The 27,343-nt window shown below is 38.0% G+C and overlaps 1 long non-coding RNA gene across 4 annotated transcripts in view; it reads right to left on the bottom strand.

Annotated features, from left to right (window-relative positions):
- The window catches only part of LOC135279568 (uncharacterized), a 38,812-nt gene extending 24,835 nt beyond the window's left edge, over nt 1-13,977 (bottom strand). For all 4 annotated transcript variants that reach the window (XR_010346785.1, XR_010346784.1, XR_010346786.1 and 1 more), the window contains exon 1: nt 13,645-13,977. This is a non-coding gene — a long non-coding RNA (uncharacterized LOC135279568). The remainder of the gene's footprint in view (nt 1-13,644) is intronic.
- Nucleotides 13,978-27,343: the final 13,366 nt, after the last annotated feature.

Genomic DNA, 27,343 nt, shown 5'->3' with positions numbered 1-27,343 from the left:
CCACGACATCATCCTCACATCATCCCCTTTATAGCTCACATGTGTGGAGCTGGGTCTGCCTGCTTCCCAAAAACATTAAGATGCCACCTAAAGCTCCAGCTACATGAGTACTTTATGCTTTAACATCTGTAGAGCACCCTAAAAAAGTGGTGCCATGGCAGCTGTGTCCAGATGTGTCCAGCTCTCACTATCCCAACACCCATTCAGAGACACTTGGGCTCCAGCAGAACAAGACAAAATGACAGAAACTTTTATCAGGAAGAAACAAAATGATAATGCAAACCACTTTATCCAGTCCTCAAGTGACTGTGATTGTTAACAGCCTTTTTTAAAGAAACTGCAGTACTAAGCTTAAATAGAACACATTGATGTACTGAGTGACAGAAGTTCCTCACTGGAATAAACACAGAATGTAGACAACCCTCCCATACAGATGTACGCCTTCTTCCTCATACATTTCCCCCCCTTGTGTATTAATGTATGTGATTAATGTTTTTGTGTTTTCAGCAAAAAAAAAAAAAAAAAAAAAAAAAAAAACCAAACAAATGAAACAAACAAAAAACCCTCTAGAAATGCAAAACCAGGAGCAATGTTCAAAGTATATGGTTTATATGCCTGAAAATGTTTGTTTTGACTTTCTCTTACTGAGACAAATGTTAAAACTTCTATGAAAATTTTATGAATTCTTGCCACACTAAATAACATGTTCCAACTCAAGATGCTCAAGATGTACCTCTAAAACTGTCTTTTCAGTATAAACAGAATGATGTCATATTGACAGAGGGAAGAGCAGAGCCTGGCTGTTTAATTTGGAAGATTGCTAAAAGCGATACATTTAACTCTTCTTGTCTAACAATGGAATGTTTTTATAGTTCACAATACCTAACACCCTTGCTCCTATAAAACAAGTTGTCTTGAGTTCCTGTTGAACTAATACACATCCTATTCTTTTTCTATGCATATTGCAACATTAGGAATGAAAACTAAATGTGTATCAAAATAAAATCCCATTTTCATCCAACTGCATCAAATGCATGTAACATTTTAAAGCATTTACAGAAGCAGATTAGAAATCTATGCAGAACACTCAAGAATACAAATGTTTCAGTTATGTTCTAGTTGTATTGTGGATATCTCCAGAAAATCAGTTTTAAGTTCAGTGTTATTTTCCCCTATTTGTGGTGCTCATGTTCCTCCTCCTATTGTTTTCATTTTGTATCTTTCCTTTTCTCTGTCCTCTCCTAATTCTCTTTTTCCCCTCTTCTAGTGCTTTTGAATTTGGTATTGTTTCCTCCCCTTAATTTTGTGTCTCTCTAACACCATTTCTGTGCTCTGTATGGCTCACAATTTTACCCAAGGTCCTTTATTTTTTTCCGCCCATGCTTTACTGACACTGCAGGTCTTGAAGGATGACAGGTATGTACTAATTCCTGATTGGGGCTTCCATGCACAACACACCCTCTCGCCCACATATTAAAGTTCATTACATTACAAAATGTGTTGATCTTTGGAAACGGGAACACTGTTGATAAGAAAAAACATTCTTATTGTCCTCTCCAAGACATCTGATAAACTATGAGAGCTCTCCACATTAGCACCTCATGGGTGCACTGTGTGAAAATGCGGATACAGAAGCAGAAGAACTATGATGGAAAGCCAAGCCAAATACTTATTTTGATGCATATCTGCCAAAGTAGCTACCACCTTCTTCAGGGAGATCTAAAACGAAAGAATAAGGACATGCACACATTTGAAAACACTGAAAGCCTAGAGTTAAAGTTTACAATTTAAAAGCATTAACTGCCTAGCCTATTAAGGGAATAATCCTCAGATAAATGTGCTTCATCAATTGTGCAATGATTTGTCCCTTAAACCAAATCAAACCAAACCAAACCAGAATACTAGAAACAAGTTGTTAAAAATGTAGTTAATTCCTAGTTAATAGTCTCAATTTTTAACAAGCATGAACATGTTCCACTAAATATGTCCATAGCCAGTGACAAGTATGAGAACACCAGAAGTTTAAGTTTAGTAGACTTCCTCATCATTGTACTCCATGACTTTCTAGCCATGCCCAGAAGGATCTATTTGAAAGAGGAAGAGTAGTTTAGTTCCTAAAGCTTATTTAATCATTTCCCTTTCCACTGCCATTGTAAACTTCAGCTTTTTCCTGAGACTGCAAACATCAACAGGAAGCCCATAGTACTCTCACAATTCGAAGGGCTGCGGGATAATACTGTATCTTCACTAGATGCACAACAGGACCACAGTATTAGCTTAAACAATCTAACAAACTAACTTTAGGATGCTTAAACTCTGGAGTGTTTACTAATAAAGCCTTTATTAACTAGCCTTCTGCATTTCTATTAAACCCAGAACCTTTATTAAGCAGAGATATTGACTGTTTTGGCTAGAACCATGCTAATCCTTTTTCAGAAGGCTAGGGAAGTGGAAATCATTGTGGCTGTTTTACACTTCAGTCAATTCTATCTTGAGGGAATTATGTTGACTCCACGTTGGACAGGAAAATTAGTATGGTGACCAAGGCATGACTTTCCTGATATTAACACCTACTGGGACATTAAAGACTTGAAGATAATTGGTGCTCTGAGAAATTACGTGTATAGGTAGAAGATTCGACTGAAGACCACAAATGTAAAGAGTTGCCATTTGAAGAGGTTCCAAAAGTAAATCATCATTTACAGTACAAAAAACTAAAGTAAGTGCCTCAGCAGCACTTGATTTTGTACAAGGTTTGCGTCACATGTTTCATTCAATAAGGCAATCAAGATGATTAGGCACTGTAGGAGAGGTTCATTAATGGCCATAGCAGACACTGAGTCAGCTCCTCATTTATAACCGATACATCTGGACTGTTTTCATTTCTGGGGGTTTTAATTTAGAGAAGTGAAATTATGCGGACAGAAAATACACACATGTATTGTACAACTTTTTTTTTTTTTTTTTTTTTTTTGCCTTAAAGCTGCTATTGGCTTTACTGAAGTAAGTAGTACTGACAAAAATTATTTTTAAAAATGGTGTCTCACAGTTCACATGCTTCCTTTAGTTAGCTTCTTCACTTTAGGCCCTTAATTTCAGGGTGAGAATTTAGCTAGGGATTTTATTTTGAAGATACTGAAGAGAGGACCAAAGCTATAACTGATGACAATACTCAGGAGTATGTCTTTAGCTCCAAAGACAGAGAAATTTTGCATATTAATCACTGGCATTATGGAAGACGCAGAGTTATAGAAATCAAAGATGAGAACTATGAGGGAAATGCACCAGATTAGTAACAACTGTGACTGAAGTTGTGAAACAGTAGCCTTTTAATGAGAACAAGGAGTGTGATTTGGTACTCTATTTTAACCATGCAACAACAGTTATCTCAGTTAACTCCCAAGTATCAGTAAGTGAGAAGTCCTTTTTTTTCCTGTACCTTGCAAAGCACACGCAAACTGAAAATAGGGTGTTTCTCATTTCATTACACATAGAAATTTCATTGTGTACACATCCCTAAACATGCCCAAGCACTTCTTTCTCTTTCCCTAACTTCAACACAGGCACTCTAGTATTAAAAAAGAGCCAACAGAAATGTTGCCCAATACTGGGGCCATGCAACAGAAAAATATAGATCAGCCTTACTCTGCAAATAACATTTGTATGACCACAGAATTAACAAAAAAGGAAATGAAAAAAATTAGTTGAAATCCTGGACCCACACAACAAAGGTTCACCTGCCCAAAACTAAGTATTCCCTGAGTAAATAGAAAATACTTCTCTACAAAGACTTCCTGAAAAGACCCTTCACAAGCCCACAGCCACACAACACTGGAAATTTTAAGGCGTGTATTTAAATACTGTCATCATAAAAAATGAAAGCTAATTGAACAATAAAGGAGAAAAATAAGAAACATCTCAAGAGAGATGCCTCCTTGAAAATAAAAGTGTGCTTTTCAGGTCCTCCCTACTGTAAATCAATTGCTCCTGGCATTTGAACTGGGGATTTCCTGAAAGGATTCCTTCATCTGGTGCGAACTACACAGCACTCAGCTGTCTGCATGCCATGGAGGAACAGTGAAGGACAGCAGTGCCATACCTGGAAATCAGGAAAATTCAGAGTTTATCAGTGGCTGGGACATACCAGTGCCATCAAAAAGGGAGAGCATGGTTGGAGGCGGGCAGGTCTCCCCATTCCTGCATCTCTGTCCACAACAAAGCTTCTCTTGAGCTCTCCAGACTGAATTGAACAAGGGATCATTCACAGACCTCTGGCTGAAGGTTGCCCATTGTAGGTCAGGGATGAGCTGAAAGAGACAAGGAGTGGGGGGGATCCACCACTGACCAGGGTGGGTCCTGATCCCCCAAGGACAGAGGCTGAGCAACAGCTCCTCTCATTATTGCTCAGGCCATCACAGGACCAACAGACTCTGTAATCTGGCTGTGGGAGGAAAGAGAAGTAAAGGACCATAAAGATCTGTACAGCAGTATATTACAGGAGCTCTCCCTCCCCCTGGTAGCTCAGTATCTCCTCATGGTGGAATGGGAGTGTTTTATTTTTGTTTTCCTTTCCATTAGAGGGTGACCTTTGCTACATTTAGGTTGATCTGCTGCAGAGCCAACATCCTCCAGCTTCCAGAGTTTGTGCTTCCCCAATAGCAGCAGATACTCGCTGCTGCTGCAGTTTCCTTATTTAATCATGTCTCCATAAATCAAAAGTGACCAAAACTGTTAAAAAAAACATTTGGGTGAGAACTTGGAGCAGCTGAAGAGAGACCAAGACTGAGTCATTGCCTGATGCAATTTCTGTAAACACAGTTGACCTCATTGTTGTGTTAACACCACCACCCCCCCCCCCCCCAAAAAAAGCCCCCAAAAAACAAAATGAAGCAAAACAAAACAAAACAAAACCCCAACAAAAAAAATAAACTCGACCAAATATTTTTGATTGCATGAACATTGCTGTGAGTACATCACTAAATGCCAAATGAAAGATGTATAGAGGAGCATATTTCTCTTGGAAACTGACCAAATGAACATCTGGTGGCTGAGTCTTCTGGAAAAATCCATCAGAGGATAATGACAGCAGCATTAGATGCACCACCATAATTAATACTATGTTTCGATGGGTTTAAACATGAAAAGTGCTGAATGCTGCTGTGAGATACTTTCTCAGATCACACCTAGTTCAGCGAAGAGTGAATCACTGATTGTTGGAAAGATATACCAAGGAAAGGATGATGCACCACTCCTACACTGATAAGCAGTCACTGCTAGCTGGAGTCAGATAGCAGGACACAATAGAAGGACATCTGCTCTGACCCTGTATGGTATTCATTATCTTTCAAAATATTTTGAAATTATCAATAAAGAACTTTAAAGCTAAAGGTTTAACACGGGAAATAAAATTTCAGACTTGTCCTGCTACTGAAAGGGCTGTTGTACTTTCAGGGTTTGTTTTGTTTTGCTTAAGAAGGCTCACAGGATGCCTATAATAAAAAGGGACTTTCAAGCATACATACACAATTGGTTTTAAGGGTTTATTTCAACAAGAAAACAAGATTTTTAATACTTAGTATGATCCCTATGTCGTGGTAAGTGTGATTGTTATACAATATACAACTTTTGTACAAGATCCACTTGGTTTATTTCACAGCTGAATTATGGCCCCTGTACAAAATCACTGAAATTCTACTGAAAAAATTCACTCACAAAGAAAACTCACCTGCAGTGAAAATCCCACCTGGATAAACTACTTTGATACCTCTGCAGTGTCGGTATAGAATAATACAATCATAGGAATATTAGGAAAAGTGAACTTTAAGGGTTCTGCTTATGTCATAAATAAGAACTGACATGAATAACAAACAAGCCATGATTCCAACCAGACCTTGAAAAGTTCAAAGAGCCTCTGGCTAACCTGTTGCAGTACTACCATCCCTTCCTAGGGTAAACATTTCTCCTAAGATACACTTTGAATCTTCTCAAGGCACCTTGATTGTTGCCCCTTGCTAGATTGTCACTGAGCAGTTTGGCTCAGCGCTTTCCTAATTACCCTTCTTGCTCTCCTTCACATCGAAGAGGTAGAAAGGTGAGAAATTACACAGCAAAATCCTTCAAGACACAGCATCACTAAGCAACCTTTCATCCACAATACAGTTTTAAAACTTTGAAGAAATAAGATTTTCCTACTCATCCATGTGTTCTAAACGTAATTTGTCCTATGCCAAAAGCTTCCCTGAAGCATATCTAAAACGTATTCCCATAAATTATGCAAATAAGTAATTTGGGCAATATTAATAAAGAAAGAAAGCAACTATGTTCCCCAGGTCAACAAAAATATAGTAAGCACATTTAAACAGGGCTTTTAAAATATATTTTTAACGGGAGCTGTATCCAAGAATACATTTTAAAATTGCTGAAGGCATGGCTTTAGATCATTAATATCAAATAAAAAGCACTGTGGTCACAAGATGCAAAGACACATTATGGAAAAATCTCACTCTGCCATCTTTCCAAAAAAAATGTGTCAGCAGCCTTAATGCCAGATTAAACAATGTTTGTCCTACCACAGCCAGCACAAACTGCATATTGGGAGCTAACCCAAGTATTGAGTGCTTTGATAGCACATAGATCGGATATTAACGATGGTGAAACCACAGCCCACATTGTCAGACAGCTACATAATGCAGCTGAGGGATTTTATAGATACGTGATTGTACCTGCATAAAACCTCCAACATTTGTGGAATGTGCCTTACAAATGTGCTGAATCCTGAAACTCAGGTAGACACACATCTCTTTTACCATTCACTTTCAGAACAAATTTTTGATAGTATTAAAGTTGTGGATAGCTCCTCACAGTGCCAAATATGGCTCAGTTAATCAAATGAAACCTTCTTAAATATTTAGGATAGCTTATAGACTGCTATCTTCCCACATTTAAAAATTAAAATGGCTTATTTCATTATTCAGAAATCAACCGAACACACAGTTCTGTCATACAGCAAGTGACTCAAAAGAATTATGGCTAAGTGGTTTGCACAGTCTATATTTAGTGATTCTTACTTCCAAATACTTAGACGCTAGATCTGTCCTTAAAGTATTCTTAAAAGGATTGGCAAGTATGTCTATGTGTAAAATATGATAATCCTATGTTAATTCTCCTCCTTACCACTCCGTAGATGCCTGGGAACAAACCATTGTAAGCATTAAGCTTGCTTGAGTTTGCACTGCATTTGTATTCATTAACCAGACTATTAGTGCGAGCATTTTAGAATTCTCTGACTTTTCCAATAGCTGTGTATGTACATTCACTGGCTGTATTATTTATCTGTGTGAGTGTACATCTACCCACCCATCCATCTCCACTCCTGCATGCATACAGATCAATATGTGTCCCTGTATATTTATGTCTTTCACCATTCTCAAGACATTCAGTCTACTTCTCTGGCACCAACTCTGGGAAACTACTGCTTTAGCTAATGCCCTTCTGACTGAAAACAGAGCTCCATGCATCATTGACAGGAACCAAGGCAAAAAAGTAGAACAAACAGATGGAGGTAGAAGAAAGGGAAGTATTTATGCTAAATTCGAGAAAAATAAAGGGATTAAAGGGATGTCACAGACTAGATGATTTAAGAAGGGGATTTCTTCTGAAGAGAGGATATTTCTCTGCTAGAATAGAAATCTATCATGTATTCTAACCAGGGTTAATTCTAACATCTAGAACAAATCTAAATCTTAAACCCAAGATTAAGAGTTGGCTTGTGGTGTCTATTGTATCTGTCAATGGCTTTAAAAACCAAGGAGAAAATATTTTATGTTTGGATCCAGCCAATACTGTAATATTATTTATAGGCTGCCTCAGGAACAGTAATAATTTTACATGTTTTTCAGAACTCAAGAGAGTATTTTCAGTAATTTGAATTATTTTAACATGTTCAAATTTATTTTCCATCCTCTTTTAGAGACACTGGATTAAGAAGCCAATCTCCCTTCTTCTCCCTGTCACTCTGCATTTGTATTTGTAGACTAAGCCTAACCCTAGCAGCCACGCATGTGTAGGGCTATCACAAGTAGTGAAGAAATCATTTCCCTAAACCGTGTGAGCTAACTGTGCTGGGTGATCTTTAAGGCCTCGTCCAACCTAAACTATTTTATGGCTCTCTGGCATTCATGCACCAGCCTCACATCTGATAGTGATGTTGGTCTAACACACATCTACTGTCCCAGTTCTTTTACCTCCAAGGGGTCTGACCACATATGAACACCTCCACCCTTATTTCAAACTAAACCAGAGCACAAAGAAAGACAAAGAAAGCCCCACAGCCATGGTGATCTCACAAAATCATACCTGCCTTATATTTAAATCAGTGATTGAACTCCTCTCCTAGTGTGCCAAGTATTTCCCAGAGAAAATGGCTAATGTATCCAGGGAACTTCTCCTCTGCTACTACTTTATCCCTCAGGCAAAAATAGCAGTGTGCTTACATGCAGACTCAAAAGTTATACCAATATCCATGCAAAAAAACCTATACTGTTACATGATAGCTTTTAATCTGATCCCATGCTTAACACTTCCATGTAAATCCCTAGTGCTACCAGGACAAACATCTCAGAAAGCAGGAGTTATTTATTTCTAAGTAAATAATTCTTTTCTTCTCCACCTGTCAGGTATAAGTAAAAGACAGAAGCTGAACCACATGCTGAATAAGATGATTTGAGTTGCATTGTCAAACTTATCACCAACTTCTTGTATGACTTGGAAGAGGGCATTCAGTTCTGAGGTGTTCCCTGCATACAGAAATCCCCCTGATGGCATTTTAATGGGAGGAAAGCTGCTTTTGCTATAAAATTCTGCTCTGAAATTACAGAGAAAAGGTGAGATTTACTTAGGCTGCAGTTGCATTTGCTATAGGGTATTGCACATCTAATATCTGGAAGGTAAGAAAAGCAGAGAGAAGCTCTAAGACTGCAGCAAACTGAGTGTAATCACAACTCTGGTGATGTTCGAGAGAAAGCACCAGATTACCACCTTTACAGCAGGAAGGCAGCGGGGGAATCCAGGGTATTTACAGATGTTCATCAAACAGCAAAGCCTCATTGCACTCCACCTGGCAGAAAAACAATTCCATTCACATTTCTCATGATTCTTTTATCATTGACTTGGATTTAGCAGAGTATATTAACATTTCATCCCCGATGAAGGCGCAAGACTGGGAACATTGGCATATTTTGTGAGTATAATTCATTTTTTGTTCTGGTTGGAATGCAGTGCAGTGCAACATTACTGCTGGGTGAACACCTGTAGTTAGAAAACACTGTTTTGCTCAGAGGGCCCAAAGCATGTGAAACTGTTCCCTGGAAGGAGATTTGAAAAATGAGCATAAAAAAAAAAATTAATCCTCCTGTGCACAAAAAGAAATAGAAAAGCAGGCATGAAACTATTCTTTCAGCGCCAGATGTCAAAAAGACAAAATCAAGAATTTGAATCTCTTGGGGATGAGTTTCAGCTTTGTCTGTAGGACAAACTCAGGCTTATCTCAAACATTGTAGGATCCAGTTCCTCAAAGCACCAAAATACATACTTATCCCAGTTTCTCAAAGTACAAAAATGAGTAAAAGTCAACAAGAGCAGTGCAAGGAATGATACTGAAACACTTTTCTCTCTAAGATACATTAGTTTTATTTTTATGTAAAAATGCTATCTAGAAATGAAGGAGTTTTATTTCAAACTGTCAAAACATTCCATTTAATTTGCAAAATATCCAAATATGATTTGGCTGCAAATATTTTAGTCAGTTTTCTTTTACAGAAAGAGTGCATATCTTTTAAAACATGTTCTGAAAATTTAACATAAAATTACAGACAGTCATTACCATCACTAAACTGCTTTTTCAGAGAATATCTGTTCCATGAGTAAAAGGACTCAAGAACTTTATTTTCATGCCGGAATATTAAAATTCTGCTTTCCTAAAAAAAACCGTGCTCTCAGCCACTCCTCAAAAAATAAATTCTAAAAAAAACATACTTCATTTTTGTGTTCTCCTGTTTTGTCCTCTAGTGTTGAAGCCCAACAGACACATTAATGAGATTGAAGCTCATTCAAATTAATTTTGCTTGTACAATTTGCTTTACCTTGTCTTCTGTTACTGTTGACATTGTGAAACATGAACTCTGTTGGTGAACTGCAATAAAATAACATGTACATAACACATCCTTGAGAATTTCCAAGTCTCCTTTCACTCGTTCTACTCCTTAGATGATGTTATCTGCCATTAATTTACACAAAATTTCCTTTCCTATTTTACACAACATAGAGTCTGACAGTCTGATACTGATGTTCTAGATGATTCCCTATCTTTCTCTCCTTCCACTGCTCCACCATGCAGTTTGTCCTCCAGGCATTTTACTGTCCTAGCCCATTTATGCTTCTCTCCTGCATTACCTTTGACCTTTACCCCTTCAGTGGTTCTCCTTCACTGATTTCCTTCCACATCTATTTCCAAACAATACCAGAGATGGCAAAAAGGCTAAGAAAACATAAATTCATTTGATCATTTCAGCTTCATCCACAAAGCAAAAAACCCAACAAGAATAAAAACAAAACGAAACAAACAAAAACAAACCAACCAACAAACAAAAACCACCAAAAAACCCCAAACTAAACAAAAAAAAATTAAGCAGTTAAGTATCAAAGTCTAAGTGTGATAAAACTAAATCAATGGTGATGGATAAATTTCCGAGACAGGGATGAATTCAGAATTCAGAAAAAGGCCCTCTATGTACTCATACATTAACCTGACATATTCTTTCAGCACATAAGTTTTCTCTTGGAGGTTTACAGAAAATAGAAAACAATACTAAAAATCAAAGCTTTGGCCAAATGTTTTATGCCCCCCAAAATAATGTTGCTACTTAACACTGAAATACAAAGTGTCTAGAAGAAGAATCTGGAACTCTTATGTAATAAAGCCTTCCTCCATGAAGGCTATCAAGCACAACTCATAATATTTTTACCAGTATGAACATGAAATCCTACATGAAATCCTTGTATTAGTCTAAAAATAACTGCATGAGATATGCTGGCTTTTATGTTCATCTATTGCACCAAGGTTCTTGGTACAAGAATCACCTCATTAATGCTTCAGAACACAGTATAAATACTCATTTCAGAAAAAAATCATGAAGAATAAACCAAGTGATAATGCTGTACATGACTAGTCTAATATACATTATGATTACCTACATGTAATGATAAAAGAGCAGATTATTTTCCCTCTCATTTTTTGCAATAATCTCATGTAGTTTAAATTATCTACATCTATCAACTCCACACACTGGCCAAGGCTGAAACACTGTTGACCAGATCCACAGAAGTCAATTAGTTATGCCAATTTGCTCCAGCTGAGAATCGATTCTTGGCTGTCTTTATGTTTCCTATAGAATATTCTGTAGGAAGCATTGCTTTAATGAAGCTTGGTCAGCATGCATGGGAAATGTCAACACGAAATTCCTTCTCACCAGCTTTTGGACTTCTTAAAATAGACAGTTGAAAAAAATCCAATCTACAACCTCGAAAACCATAGGCTTTGATTGAAATTGCAGACAAATTTAAAATTAACTCCAAAGGAAGGGGCTTCAGTATTATGAATCTCATAAAATCGTTATCCTTCTTTTCCTTTGGCAGGTTTTCCTAAATTTGCAATTAAATCATTTAAACCATTCTTGTCCAGATGCTGTTGATGAGAAACAATCACCAGAAAGAGAGCAAACAAAAGAAAGATCATAAAATACATTAACTTTTACTAGCCATGCTGCCGTGCATTAGCATTTTTAATAATGACCTCATTACCATTTAGTTCAACAAGCAAACAAAAACTGTTTATTTGATAATTTATTTATTCTAAAATAAAGTAGCCTTTTTTATGGGTCCTTGTTATGAGCTCACTGACGTTAAAGGCACCGCTACAATCAGTTAAGTAATTATCATAGGATAAAAGCTTTTACCATGAAAAAGTTTTGTTTGAAAAAGCATGAACTGCGATTCTCATTGATAGCTTTCACCAAGTGCAGGATTCAGTACATTGTAGCACAAAGGCCTAGATTATCTCCCTCTGTTAAAGGCTTAAAATTCTACAACCAGACCATGCCAGTTACCAGTATCAGATTATGATAACAAGATCATGTTCAGTTATAAAAACAAGTGTCTAAACTTTTCTCATGTCACTTTCTATCTAAGTCCCATTGCAGTTGTGAAAGGACCCATCTGAATGTGTGTAGAAGCTCATTTTAAAGCTAGCTCTTTGAACTGGATTCATGGGGTATTTGCATAAGAAGATTTGGGTAAAAAGAATGGGCTGGTGCTGCATCTGCCCATTAATATGCCTGCTAATTCAGCACATTGTAAGCCTATTGATGTATCACAAAAGGCTCAAATTCAAGGACAGTTATCCTATTGCCATTGTTAGGGTTTGAATTCAAGTAATATGTTCACTATAGGAATACAGTTGTTACAATTAGATATTTTTCTATAATGGTATAAAGAACCGACGACAATCAGAATTACAATAACGCTGATAAAACTTTAGAATTCATGAATTCTATTATTTTAAAAGATGCAGGTGCTGATTAATTTTGCTTTGCATAATACTTGGACATTGAGTGCTGGAATACTTAAAGAGCAGCAGCAAAATGAGGCAATATAACCTATCAAAGCTGGCAGTCTCCCTTTAGTGCCAATGCACATTTATCTTGCTTATGAGAGTTTTAATAAAAAATTAAAATACTAAACTGAGTTGCAGCAGAACAGGAGACCTACAACGTGAGCACAAGGAGTGGGTATTTTAATCTTTCTTATGAAAAATGCAAAAGCATCACTTGTGCTATCAGGGGATATCCTACATGGAACATTTTTATGGTGAATATGAATTGCTTAAAAACACTGTGTACTTGCAAATGGAAAAAAGAGCAGAATCAGTGATTCATGCAGGAAGCACAGAGCAGCCACTGCACCAACTCCGCAGTGGATTCAGAGCAGACGCTGAGGCACGCAGGCAAATAAAAAGCTGCTAGCTGAAGTGCTATAAGGAGTTTTTAAAGCACGCAACACAAAGGAAATGCTAAAGAACAGGCTAAATGGAAACAAATGCAGAAAACACCAAATTGAGTCTAGTTAAACTTAGTGCTTCAAGTTCCTAAGTTGGTGCGTCTTTAAGACCATGGCTCAGGCCCATGGGGGAGCGATGAGGGAAGCGGTGTGTGGCGGTGACCGGGATTTCTGCTGGGGTTTCTGCTGGGGTTTCTGCTGGGCTGTGCCGATGGGCTCTGCGAGGCCCAGCAGAAGCCCAGCCCCGCCGGAGTCCCGCGGCCCCCGCGCTCCCACACTGCCGCATTGTCCGGCCGCTGGGCCAGGGGCCACAGCCACATTTTTCTCACTCCGCGTCCCTCAGAGAAGACATCAAAGACCAGAGAGATGTGCTCTTTGTGTTGTTTGGTCTCTGACTCTCAACATGTGGTTTCGCAGGCCCAAACATCGGCACCTTTTAACCTATTCTGTTCAGCTTAGGCCTCAGCTCCATTTGAGCATTAGGGAAACTATAGTAACCGATAATCTGCCTGTTCCTGAATAGAAACTATGTACCTTGTCACACAAGAGCCTGAGGATCACCATTCGGGACAAGTTCCTTTACAGGCCCTCGGCTTTCTTTGCTGGGGCCCGGCCTGTCCTGCTGAAAAGGTGTCAAAACCCTTTGCCTTTCTGCGACGGGGGATCTGTGTTAATGTTAATTTATATTTAACAAATGGGATATTGTCCCGCGGAATGTATCAGTATTTGATGATCTATTACAAATGTTTTCATCAAGTCATAAATGTGGGCCCTTGACAAAAGGCGAAAGGTCTCTGGAGGGAGCAGGACGGCGGCGGGCGAGGCAGGGACCTGTTGCACTGTGTCTGTGTGTGTTTTTCGGTGGGACCCAGCCCCGTGCAGGTGCTGACAGCACATCCACCCACCCCAACACCCGTGCTGGGCACCCAGGCCAAGCGACACGTCCAAACTCGGCAGCCAAGCGAGCAGCAAAGCCTCCTCCCAGGCCCGAGTGTGCTCAATCAAACGCTTTCTCCATCAGCAAGTTGCAGAGCGAACTTTGTTAGTCGTTGGTTTTGTTCATGTATGTATTTTGTAGCGATCTGATCTCCCACTTAATGAGCCTCCCCCCAGGCACAGGGAAAGCCTTATCACCAGTCCCATTTTTCACTCACTCAGTCTCTAATCCGGTGCTGCACTGTCTTGTTATTAGCAGGAAAAACAACAACAACAACTATGTATATCGTGTAGATCAGAGCCAGGAAAGAAAGGAACAAATGTCAAGGGTTTGAAGAAGCAATTCCAATCCAGCTTCATTTCATCTCTGTCACTCTTTCCTGACTGTCACGCAACAGCCGGCTGCAAACACATTTCCCTCCACAAAAAAAAAAAAAAAAAAAAGACATTTCTGCTTTCTTTATAATAGTTTAATATTAATAGGGAGGGGAGCTAAATTGTTGACACTGCAACCAAAATACCATGCTGCAAACTAAAGTATTTGGTATGAAACTCAAGACCTTCTGCATTAAGCTCTCTCACAGTGACCTGACATAAACTGGCAACTGGCAGCCGTCTGCTTTTGGCAGCTTGGCATATTTGGTCATTTATTGGGTGCATGTGAAGATCAAATGGGTTAAGATTCTTCTCCTTAAACAGCAGGGAAAAGAACATCAAAAAGGTGTAAATTTCATTTCCCCAGTTTTGATTAAGTCAAGCATGAAATGAAATGTAATACTCTCAAGTGGCAAGGGTTTATACTATTGATGTTGTTACTTCTGCTTCACAAAGCCCAATCAGCCGACAGCGAGTTGAACAAGCTAACAGAGTTTCAGGGTGGCCAGATGGAGGGTTTTTACTATGGTTGAAAAGACAGCTTAGTGCTTGCCTCTTCAAGCCAAGTCAATGCCAACTGTGTGAAATCCTGGCCATTCTACCCCTTCTTTTTTTTTTTTTCGTCTCAGTGCTGGTGGCTAGCACCATACAGACCTGATAAAAAAACAAACCCTTAAGCAAAACAAGGTATTGAATGAATACTTTTTTGTCAGAAGCATTGTTTATCTTCCCCTCAAAGTGCAGAGAATTCCTGATGCTGACCAATCTTACAACACTATTTAAGCAAGTCTATTGCATTTAAATGTTATCTGAAAGGAGGTCTTTGCAAGATTTTAGTAGTTTCTCTGAGATTAAAGACATAATGCTATTTGTTTTCAATAGTGTGGTGAAGCAAAAATCTACTCACGTGCTTTGTAAATAAATGAAGATTTAAACTGCATCTTGTTCATCCATTAAGGGTAACCAGAGTTAATTCAGAAGACTGTGAGATGCACATTGAGAAAGTCTTTAGATCTAGATACAAAAGTAACAGGTCTTAAATTGAGTGTGGTCTTACTTCGTTAGGAAATTTGTCCTTTTTTTATAGGTGCTTTTTCAGGTCCCTTGTTCCCGCTACATTCTCAAATTTAATGCTCTTGCCACTATACAGCTGGACTAGAATAGAGTGGCTTTAGTAAAGACTTAATAGAATCTTTAATGCTTCTAACAATCCACTCCCATTGAACTGCATTAAGTAGATATTATGGAAGGACAAAGAGCTAAATAGCTCAACATCAACCTCATTAGGCATGCAGGCAGGCCTTGAACCATTTTATGGGCAAGCCTATTGTGAGTACACTCACCAGGTTAGCTTTAAATTGCAAATGATACCCTGAAAAGGGAAGAGAAGTTTTGGAGAATGGCCTCACAGAAAGAAAATCATTTTAGGCTATAAGAAAATGAAAGGCATTGTTAAAATTGCTCTGACCGTAGCAAATGAAATACATCATGGACTTGAGAGGCTGAATGCTACACTTGAGAATTTTTTGTTGGCTATTTTTTTTTGTCCGTTTAGGAATGTGTTGTACAGCAGAATATAAATAATATACAGCATGTAAAACTTAATAATGGTGGCTGAACATACTATCCTTTGTCTGATGTTAAACAAATGATAAGAGCATAATAATTTAGTGGAAGGGGAAAGACAAAAAAAAATTCCCACTTATTCTATTTGAGTAAAGGACAAAGTGTGAAGAATATTATTTATCAAAACTTTCCAGCATTGCACTGCTTAATCAATAAGGATTCATTTAGTCTTAGCACTTCTGCATTCAAAATTTTTATATTAAAAAAAAAAAGTCTCTCAAGAATTGTTTGCAACTGCAAAGTGCTTTAACAACTGACATTATGATGCTGCAAGTCTGGGAACATATTCCCAAGCAGAGCCCTTCTCTGTCACCTTAGTGGATGAATAATTGTGCCTTTGCATATTCCTTGTCATAAATGGCAGGAATGAAGGGACCCTAAGGACCGCACTGGCAGGATTGGTGCTGTACAAGCAGAGTAAATTAAAACAAGGATTAGAGCAAGTATGATTGGGGATGACAAGCAGGGCAGTTGTCGCCACACAATGTGCCTTTTTGCCCATATGGTCTGTACCAAGCTTACACAGCACAAACCCTCTAACATGGATGCTTATTAAAGCATTCCTTCTTGATCAGGACATAAAGTCCTTAAAGCTTCATGTCATAGGAGGAAAACAGTGTTTCTTTCACAACTCAGGCAGCAGCTTCAAGCGCAATTATTTATGGAGTTCTGCATGCAACTGCCCTATCTTTACTTTTCCTTACATTAGTATACAAGAAAGCGCATAAATGTGAAAAATTTAGGTCAGACTCTGCAGTTATATTATGCATTGTATAGGTTATTAAATGTAATAGTGAATTAACTGACAATTATATTTTAAATAAAAATCAGACATATGAGATATTTCAAAACTGCCTCCCAAAGTATGGATTTGCAGTGTACACAGGCTATGGGTGACTTTTTAACTCTGTTTAACTGGATAATGAAGGTCCATAAAATTCATGCTAGGAAAATATTTGAGTGATCATATATGCAATATTATCAGCAAAAAAAGAAGAGTAGGGCAACTTTCTTACAACTTACAAAAGCAGAATAAACCAATTTTGTTTCTAAACTCTTGTGTTATTTTACATGACATATCTAATTTTCTGTGCCTTAGTTCCCTCATTTGTAAAATTGAAATAATTACACTTTATAAGTGTATTACATATACAATTATACCAAAAGCATATACGTGTTAGTATTTCTTTTTGTTGTTTATTGCCTTTTTACTCAAGGCTCACACCACTGGTCCTGATTCACAGAAGGGTACCTAGATTCCACAACTGCCTGTGAGTAGTTCTAAGTCTCTGAAAAGAATTCTTCCTAAGGCAAGATATTATTTGAATGGTGCTTTCTCAGTCCTGCAATAAGGTACTCAGATACTGTTGAGAAAACAGAGATATAAGACCTTTTATTTAAATTTTGTTCCTCTGTGGTCCATTATACAGCTCTGTGTGACCTCAAGGCAATATCAAATTTAGAAAATTCCTTCAAACCTGATGTTTTTCTCAGCCAGAACAGCCCATTCTGCAGTCGTAAGGAACTTCGGAAATCTCTTACATGGAGTAGCACGCAAAAGACAGCAATCAGGAATCAGCAAAAACACTGGCAGTTAGAACTCTACAGGCACCTTCAGAAATCATCCACAGTTCCTGCTAAACTAGACAGAGGCTTCTTATAGAAAGTTGGAGGCCTTTTGATAAGAGTTTCACAATATGAATAAATGATCTTTCCTGATTGTAGCTCCTCCCAATCTTGAGCCACCAGCATACAAAACATTTATTAGAACATATATTATTTCTTGCTATCACTCCTACTTTTGGACCTCTGAAGTACTGGTATTGTTTCTCAAAGCCAAACCCTCCTTGTGCTTTGTAGTTTCAATAAAATGAGTATGAAAACATTCCCTGCTGTGAGTGAATTGTAAGAGCCAACATTTCCCACTTTTTAGGAAGTCTTGGCTGCTGAAGAACAGCCTAAGCTCTATGGATGCACTACAATTCCTTCCTTTAGCAGGTGGGCAACTCTGAACTTTTGTAAACAGAGTCCCCAGTAAGCCAATTTTATTGCAACAGCTCCTAGATCCTATATATACACACAGGCATATTGAAGGCAGAATTTTAAGCTGGCAAAGAACAAGTTGAAAGATGTAGCTAGCAGTGATATGGGCTGCTACATGAAGCCCTTTCTATCTTTAACTTCTAAGCATCTTAGACTAGATCTCTTCCCCAAAAAGAATTCACAGATTTTTTTCTTTTCTTCACAGTTTCTCTTGGCATGTAATTACTGTCACAAATGCTGAAGAGAATCCCAAGAACCTGTTAACTTTACTTGGCACTTAAAAATCATAGACAGTTGTGCTAGAAAACTTACAAGATGAACAGATGCTACTAAATTTACCTTATCTTTGTGTTCAAAAATCTCTGAACTATTGTGTCTTTTATTTTCAAACCTGTTGACATTGAATTCAAAATTATTAGGAATTGGACTTGGCCAGCCATTATTTGGACGGATGTATTTGTATTTATTAGGATGGCCTCTTGCTTCATGCCTAGATTTTGTTAGACACTGAAACAAACCAGAAAATACAAGGTACACCATTTTATGGGTACGAGGGACATTTGCACCACTAACCATGAACATATTTTGTATCTTAGTTTCATCTACTTTGCAGCAAATTTGGGGTTAATCTGCAGGAGCAGGAAAGAGTGGCCCAGTAAACTAAAGCATTGAGCCTAAGATTTGGGAAACCAAATTTAAATCCCTATTCTATAAAAATATCTTGATCATTTAGGTCAAGATACTCAAATGTGGTTAGAAAACATCCTCCTGTTAAGCTTCTAACTCTCAATGAAAATATGTAAGAATTCTATTTTTTTGGTAAGGAATGTATTAAGCACCTAAAAAAAATCTTTGAGGATCAGGACTTGAGACTCTCTGTGCTCTAGGTCCCTGATTGTGAATCCCTGCATTGCCCTACTGGGCAGGGATATTCTGTATCTGCCCTACAGTCTTGGAAATGCTCAAGGTTCTAGATAGAGAAACCAGATAAGGACTGTAAATATTATAATTTTAAAGAAACATGGTTTTGTATAATTTTATTCCTATATTAATATGGTTGAAAGGGAAACAACTTTAAAAAATGTTATGTTGAAGGCTTTTTAATTTTTTTTTTTTCATATTTGAGAGATTTGCCTTTTGGAAGCTTGAAATTTTTTGTTCAAAAACTGTGTAAACACTTATATGATCATTATTTTAAGCATGATTAAATATTCCTTCTATCACTTTTTAAAGTTCTTTTAGAAAGTAAAGGAATAAACAGATTTTAGCTGGAATATTTTAGACAGCTACTCAAGCTTTCAAAGCCTGTACAATTTCCTGTATATCTGTTCATATAAGGAATTATTGACAAGCCATGAAAAGAGATTCAATGAAGTGAATGTGAAGGACTTCTCCACTCTTCTCACTTAAATTCTAGATGGAGGCTACAAAATTAAATCAAACGATTACACACTCGAGGATATTTCATATGAAGTGACTTCTGCTCAGTCTGATCTAATCTAGACTGAAATGTAAAACAATCAGTCTCTAAGAACTTTCAAGTTTCACGAGCTTCATTGACTTCATATTACCTAACACTTTAAATGTATTTGGGAATAGGCCAGGAGAAATTCCGCGAAAGGAGGACATCAGGCTTAATGGGAAGGTGATATCACTGTACAAAACTTCAAAGTAATTATTACTGCTCTGATTTTAAAGGCAATATTCCCCTGCACTCTACCCCTCGTCCCTCAAGATTAAATAACATTTTTCAGCAGGCTTCACACCATGTGTAATACCTTTCAGACCTGTTGAGTTAGTATCCTGAAATTCTTACACCTCCTGATGTCACCATTCCTCTGAAAACGTGTGAACCATGTGTGACTAGACAAAGCACTGCCCCACTCCTGCAAAGGCATGCCTAGGTATGCAGTTAACTCGATGCACTGAAATTGTCCCATAAATCTGAGTGTGCCTGTAAGTGTTTGTGGGCTTGGAGCCCAAACGAACATCCACCTACAACTTCCACTGCATTGGGATTGAGCTGAGGTGGGTGACGACTGCCAACTGGCTTCCCCCAGGGTCCACCTAGAGACAGAGCACAGATCCCCAAATACCTCTTTTTCATTTAATTAGTACAGCTTTCATGTGATATTTTGACAGAAATGTTCCACCTGTCCTAACAGTTACAAAACACATATTTCCATCACTTTGCTTTTCAGCACTTCCACTGACTTAAAACAAACTTTGAGCAATGATAAGCCTTAAGATAAGGGGAAAGACAGAGACAACTTGAACACCTTTTTTGGTTTTTTTTTGGTCTGGAAGAAGAGATAATTAACTGCAGTGTTCAATGATCTTTTCCAAAACTAAACAGAAATAGGATAATTAAAAACTTTTACTGAAATACCTATTTACATTTTTAAAGTAAAATATATATGACATAATAAATAAATCAGCAGCTTATTTATTTCATGGAGGACTGCCTGAAATGGAAGTTTAATTTCTCAGTGGAAGTGAAGGTAGCTCCTATCATTATTAAAAGATAAACATGAAGGTACTGAGAAAACTAATTAAATTTTGTTGAGTAATCAGGAAGTCCCTCATGAATATCCTCTGGGATAGGCCCTAATGTGAAGAGATCTCAATTTTGTGGTTAAATAATTTGAAGAGATTAATTAGTAAAGAATAAGCATTAAAGACAATCATGAGAAGATAAAGGTAATTTTTTTTCACATTTACCAGTTTTATAGGTCTACCTGATGAAAAAGCTTTCATTGTGTAAAGTGACTGTCAACAAGATAGCTGTCTGAATTATTTTTAAGTATGTAATTTATTAGCTATATGGTAGAAATAAAAACCATTCTAAGATGAAAACTTAACTTTAAACCAGATTTGCATAAAGGATTAGGCTCTTTCCAGTTCAGAAGTACCTTTCAATCTCAAAGTGGAAGAACTGATCTTTATCCTGAATTTCTTTTGTTCTTTTGGAAATTCAGTTTAATCCAGCTTTCTTAATTTTCACCTTCTCCCTAAACCTTCTAGGCTTGTTACATGATAGCTAAGGATCATTATCCACCCAAGCTGAGGGGGTTTTCCCTTCATTAATTTCTGTAAGAAGATTACCAGTGCTTGTTTGTTGTTGTTTAAGCAAATTATTTCCCTAAGCAATTTGTTTTTCCAACTGGTTTACACTTTAATGCCCTTGATTGAATTTCAAACAAGAGATCAACTTGACCAACCAACTCTGTTCAGGGGGAGTTGAAAAAAAGAAAAAAGGCGGGGGGGAAGAACTTCATGTGAACTATTTAAGCAAGAAGAGTGCTTAAAAATGTGCTCAACCATTCAGTGAGAGATGCATCATAATCAGCAGCTCATTCAGGACTTGTTTAGTTTTTGAAGTCAAGGTGACTTTTCTTGAAGACAAAATTCTCTAATTACTGCTGCTATGTCTGTGTCACACCTAATAGAGCTTTTTACTCATTCAGTTCTACACATTTCCTCTCCTCTTTCCCCCTGCCCCAAACCCATCTTCATTGGTAAGGTGTCAGAATTTTTTGTACATTTGAAAAGAGATGGCTGAAGCAAACAACGTGAAGATTGGGCATTTACTGCTGGCAGAATCTGACTATTTCACAGGTGAGCACCACTCCTATACCCTGATCACAATGTGACTTGTCAACCAGTTTGTCTCTCCTGTTCCCCTTACCAGGAGCTCATTTTGTTCTACTGCTAGATTGAACAGGCACCACTGGTGCTTAGAGAGACAAGGCTGTTCTCATACAAACTGCATAGGAAGGAAATATATAAAATTAACAACAAAAACCAAAAGAGCAACCAAAACACAACAATGTGAACATCAAGAAATAAAAAAACAAAATAGCAAAAAAAATCAATATAACTTGATTCTTAAGACTGAAATTGCACTTGTTACCTTAGAAGCTTGCAGAACCCCCAATAGTATCATCACCTCTACCCGCACTGCCTCACACCTAAAAAAGTGCCAAACACTACACAGAGAGGCAGCTGCAGTTTTTACCTGACAGCACAAAAGGATCACAACCCACAAATGCTTAGGGAAGAATGGACAACTTTATAAATACTGGATTTTAGTGGAATGGGAATTTTGTATCAGCTACAATGGTGAGATTAAAGAAAAAAAAAGTAAAAGTGAGCACTGGTCACTGTAAAATTATAAAAACAAGAAAACACAGGGAATGAAATTATTATTATTAATAGTAAGTGTTCTAAATTGACAAGTGAAAGCTATTAACATCCAACAAAGGAGTTCAGGGCTGTGCACCCTAAGCAAGGCTCATGGTTGCAATTCTCCTCTGCGATGACCTTACACACTGTCTGCTTTACATTCCACTGAGGTCTATGCCAGCTAAGTACCTTGGAAACTTTGAGATATGACCTAATATAAATTAACTGGTATGAGGTCATATTAAAATGGGAGGCCCATCTATTTTAACTTCACTAGCTGCAAACAACACAAGTAAATTGAACCATATCAAGCTATCAGCATGCTATGGAAATTGTCACTGATGTAGATGTTATATTGCATGTGATTCCCTTTCCTTGTCATTTTTTTTTAATAAAGAGTATCATAGTATTTCTGACTTTGGTGTCAAAAGGTAGATCAATAAACAGGTAATCATTAGTTAAAACCCAGGATACTCAATCATGAGCATTAAGTTATTGATTTGACATTTATCCTGCCACAGTGTCTTCTCGTTAAGTGTTTCAATAATCTAGTTTTGAAATTTTTTTATTCTTTGAGATCCCTGGATTCTGACAGGGCCTTATGTATATTCAGCAACTTGTAACAATGCCACACTAACATAACCTGGACATGAATGATAGCAGTTCTGATTTTGGGAGCTGGAAATAAAATTATATGAGCCTATTTATAAAGCAAATAGACTTTAGAAACAATTAATTCTGCATATCAAAATTCAGCACTAAAATCACTAAAAGAAACACTTTCATCCATTCTAATAAGCATATTCTAATTAATCCACTTCAGAAATTGCATTCAAACCATACATATGTATATATTTGCAACTGGTATATAAACAGTGCCTATATGGTATGAAAAATATAATCTTAGTTTAGGAACAGGCTACACCAAAAAATGTAATTTCATGATGACACATAGCATTCTAACAAAGGAATGTTGTCACTTAAAATAATATCCACATTTTAATACATCTTTTCCCAATCTCACCTCCTACTGTCAACACCATCAATTTCAGCAGTGCTCCTTCCCCTCTTTCAACATCAAAATGCGTTCCTTCCAGTATCATTATTATCAACCTGAGCAAACTAAATGTGAAAAGGTGCCACTAATAGGACAGCTTTTGACATCACATCTTGAACCAGAATAAGCAAACAGGCAAGTCAAATCTTCAGGGTCAAGCTTTGAAGTCAATTTTCTGACCCGGGAAATCATGTTCTGTGACAGTGATGACAAACGGTGAACACATGCCTTGTATAAATATGTCTATGGATGTTGCCTTACAAACATTCACAGTCACCATCTCACTGGAGCCAACTATGAAAAGAAAAATGGGAAGTTTACACTTTGAACATCTACTCTTTGACACTCTGCTTTAATTTAAAAAAAATCCAACTTTAAAATTGCTTTATTTTCTTAAGTAAAAATGTAATAAAAAAGCGCACACATACACCTAATTTTCAATTAACCTGCGACATCTAAACATCCAGAGAGCAGCATAATGTATACAGTGCAAATGTTTTGCTATTTGGACTCCTATGCCTAAAGCACTCTCTAGCAAAGCTTTCTAGGCACAGCACTAAAAAGTCCTTGTTTATTGATTTCAAAATCTAACAGACTAATTATATATTTGTAGATGACTTGACAGATTTACAAAACTGCTATATGATTTTATAATGGAACATGCTCATGTTAATCTCCATCTATGGAGATAGCTAGAGGGGGCTGACCTTTATCTCATATTTAAAACACAAGCAATAACTGAAATTCATTTTCAATTTATTTTCCAATCATATAAAAGGAGGGGGAAAAGATTACTTTATTGAATCTTTTTTAGCTGGTAAAAGGTTGGAGACACACAGTCTTGATGCCTTCCAAGGAGCTACAGGGATGGTCTATAGGGAACAGACTTAATCGAATAAACTAATCTTTGCTGTGGAGATTAAGTAGATGGCTACAGCAGTAGAGTAACAGCAGAATGCAAAGTATCAGCAGCACCATCAGCTGCTTTAAAGGTGCTGTAGGCAGTAGGAAAGCTTCCCTGTTGGGTCCACCCTACTGATCCTGCAAATTTGGTAAACTTCATGGAAATTTAATAATGCTGCTGCATTGTGTTTGCCTGCTGAGCAAACAGCCTGGTGCTGCAAGGCACATATGTGATAATTTACAAGGGGTTTTTGGAAGATACAGTAACTGCTGCTACTCAAGCCTGGGGCCTTTAAGCTGAAGAGAGCATATACAGTGTACATCCTCAAGGTAAATACTATCTAGAGGTAAGGATGCGTTTCAAAGCAGTTCCTGACAGTTGGTAAAGTGCCTTACTTTGTAAGCACATCTTTTCAAACATTCTTTGATTCCCTATGCCAATACACACATGAAGAACTGAATTAGTCTGGGCTAGAATCTGTCATGGTATATGACTAACATATATCTGCACTTTTATGTTAGCTTAAATAAAAATTGAGTTATTTTGTTGGGTTTCTTGTTCACCCTGTCTCTTCCATTTAGCACTCTGAGTAGGAAATCCTGACTAATTATGGACTGCACATTTCTGAGGAAATGGCAGAGATGGCACCCTTTCCCTGCAGAAAGGATATTTTTATTATGGCTTAGAAGCAATCCAAAACACACACGCTGCTTCTGCGCTTTCGGCCTGGCAGTGAAAAGGGAAGCAAATCAGAGCAGGAATGGTCCAGGTTTCAACGTATACAATGAACTTATTTAATAAGAATAAAAAGAAACATTTCAAAAACAATTACTGCTGCCTTTGGATCCTGGAACTTGAAAGAAAACCGCAGCTGCGTTGCTCATTCCAGCAGCTCACAGTTCACAGGGTAAGCAGCACTCGTCAATATGAATCAGCTGTGAAATGCAGGGCCGTGCTTGGACTTCAGTTTAAATTGGCCATCCCTGCAATATTGTTATTACAGTTAATAAAAACTGTTGCCTAACACTTTGACCACAGACCAGCGGAGCCGGGGCGGGGTGGGGCTGGGGAAAGGGTACGTGTCAGGGGGCAACACTTAATGTGAAAAGTATTTGAGGGAAGGTGGTTCTGTGGGTTACTTCTGGAGGTGATAGTCTTGCTTGAATATTGATTCCCTATGTGACAGAAAATGTGGAAGAGATATTAAATGAATTTCAAGTGTGCTCCAATAGCAGTTTAGCAATAATAAGCAACTAGTGAGGTTGAAGCTTTCTTCCTTTTTGTCAACAAGAGATGGGCTATCAAAGGGCAAATAATATATCAGAAAAGCAAAAATATTCACTTTATTCCCCCTCTTTATTGAGGCCAGCATTATTCTTATGGCTCTTACGATTTCCTCTGTTTACATGTCTCTCATCCTAACTCTCTTTTATAACAATTAGATTATTTTTGACTACATATAGAGCATAATAATAATAATTATTAGCATGATAATGTGCTACAGTTATAGTACACACCAGAGTGCAGGAAGGCTGCAGTACCTGCAGGGCAAGGATCACAGTAAGGCCTTTAATACAGGTGACCAATGTGCAGTAGCATTTATGTTGTGTTTCAGGCTCCCTGGGCACTGAAGTGGGGCCACAGAGAGTGGAGAGAATCAAATATTGCCATCAGCCTTCCCCTCTCCTCTTGGTATGCAGCCACATGAGCACAAATGGAGGTCATGGAGCAGACCATCAAAAAAACACACACTTTGTTCTGAAGAAGCCTCCCTTAGTAGAGAAAAATACTAACTTCACAGAGACTGAGCAAATCCAACTGTGAATGGGTGCTTGGAGATAACCTCCCACCAAATAAAAACAGTGTTGGTCCAATACAGCCTGAAGTGTCCCCAAAGCTGTGCTTGACACTGGAAATGTTTGCTGTGTCAAGGCACAGCCCATTCAGAATGGAAGTTTTGCCACCAACCTATTTGGAGGTATAACTAACTTATCTCTGCTCCTGCCTCCAGAACACTAAATGGTCTCAAAAATGTCAGCATCTTATGCTCAGAGAGGAAAAACCCAACTGTATTAACAAAGGGGCTCAGACTATGCTTTCCAGAGGAGAAACAGACAAGGCAAAGCTGTGAGGATGACCAAGATGACAGCTAAAGCCCTTGCCCTGGGAAGCAGCAGCCCAGATTCCAAACACACAAAAGTCAACTCTGCTAGGATCAATATGTAGAGGGCCAGGCTGCACACCAGAAATGCAGCAGCTCAGCTCACCTAGAGCATGTTTACATGGCAGCCAGAGCACCAACAAAGGTGTTTGGCTACACCTGAGCCAGCTGCACATTTGCTGGCCCAAGGGCAGCCCATGGTAAGTAGCATACAGAACTCAGCACAGCTCAGCACTCCAGTGCTTCCACAGGTGAGCACATTTTGTAACCCACACCTCACCCCAAAACAGCTGGATTGCTACCAGTCTTTGATCTGCCCACCCAAATGTTATTCAGCCACATCTAAAAAGGCTGCTATCACTTTCTTGTCATCATTGTGGACATAACCCTTATGGCAGAAAGCAATCAGGAGGATATGCAATAACAAATTAATACACAAAGCCAAGCTGTCTTCCATGCCACAAAACAAGCAAAAGAATAAATGTAAAGAACAGATTCCAAATGGCTGGCAGGTATATCTCCAGCGGGAGTGGAGTGAAAATTATCTGCACTTCTTCCAAGAAACTCTAGCCAGGGTGATTAGTTGGTATTCATTAATAAGTTCTGTTGACCAATTTTTGTTATCTCATCATTATTTTTCTCTATTAGAAAAATTAGGCTGGTTAAATGCTATCAGTAGGATTATCTATAACCTACTGAGGTAATGGTTTTCTATGCTAATGCAAATGTGATCACTGTGCAAGTTAAACGACCTCTGCCCCTCACCCCCCCTAGCTGCTAATGAAAGAACGCATTTAAGAGACAATTATTAGGTTAATTTCCTTACTTGAATGCTGACATTGATGCTGTGCTCCTGTTACTAGACCTACCTCCAGGTAGTAGCAATACAAGTGAAATAAGAAAGATGGTTGGTGGTGGGCATGGCACTGGAAAGCCTGAGGTGCTT

Source organism: Passer domesticus, chromosome 12 (genome assembly GCF_036417665.1).
Source record: "Passer domesticus isolate bPasDom1 chromosome 12, bPasDom1.hap1, whole genome shotgun sequence".
NCBI classification, from domain to species: Eukaryota; Metazoa; Chordata; class Aves; order Passeriformes; family Passeridae; genus Passer; species Passer domesticus.
This window is presented reverse-complemented; position numbering and strand designations above follow the sequence as displayed.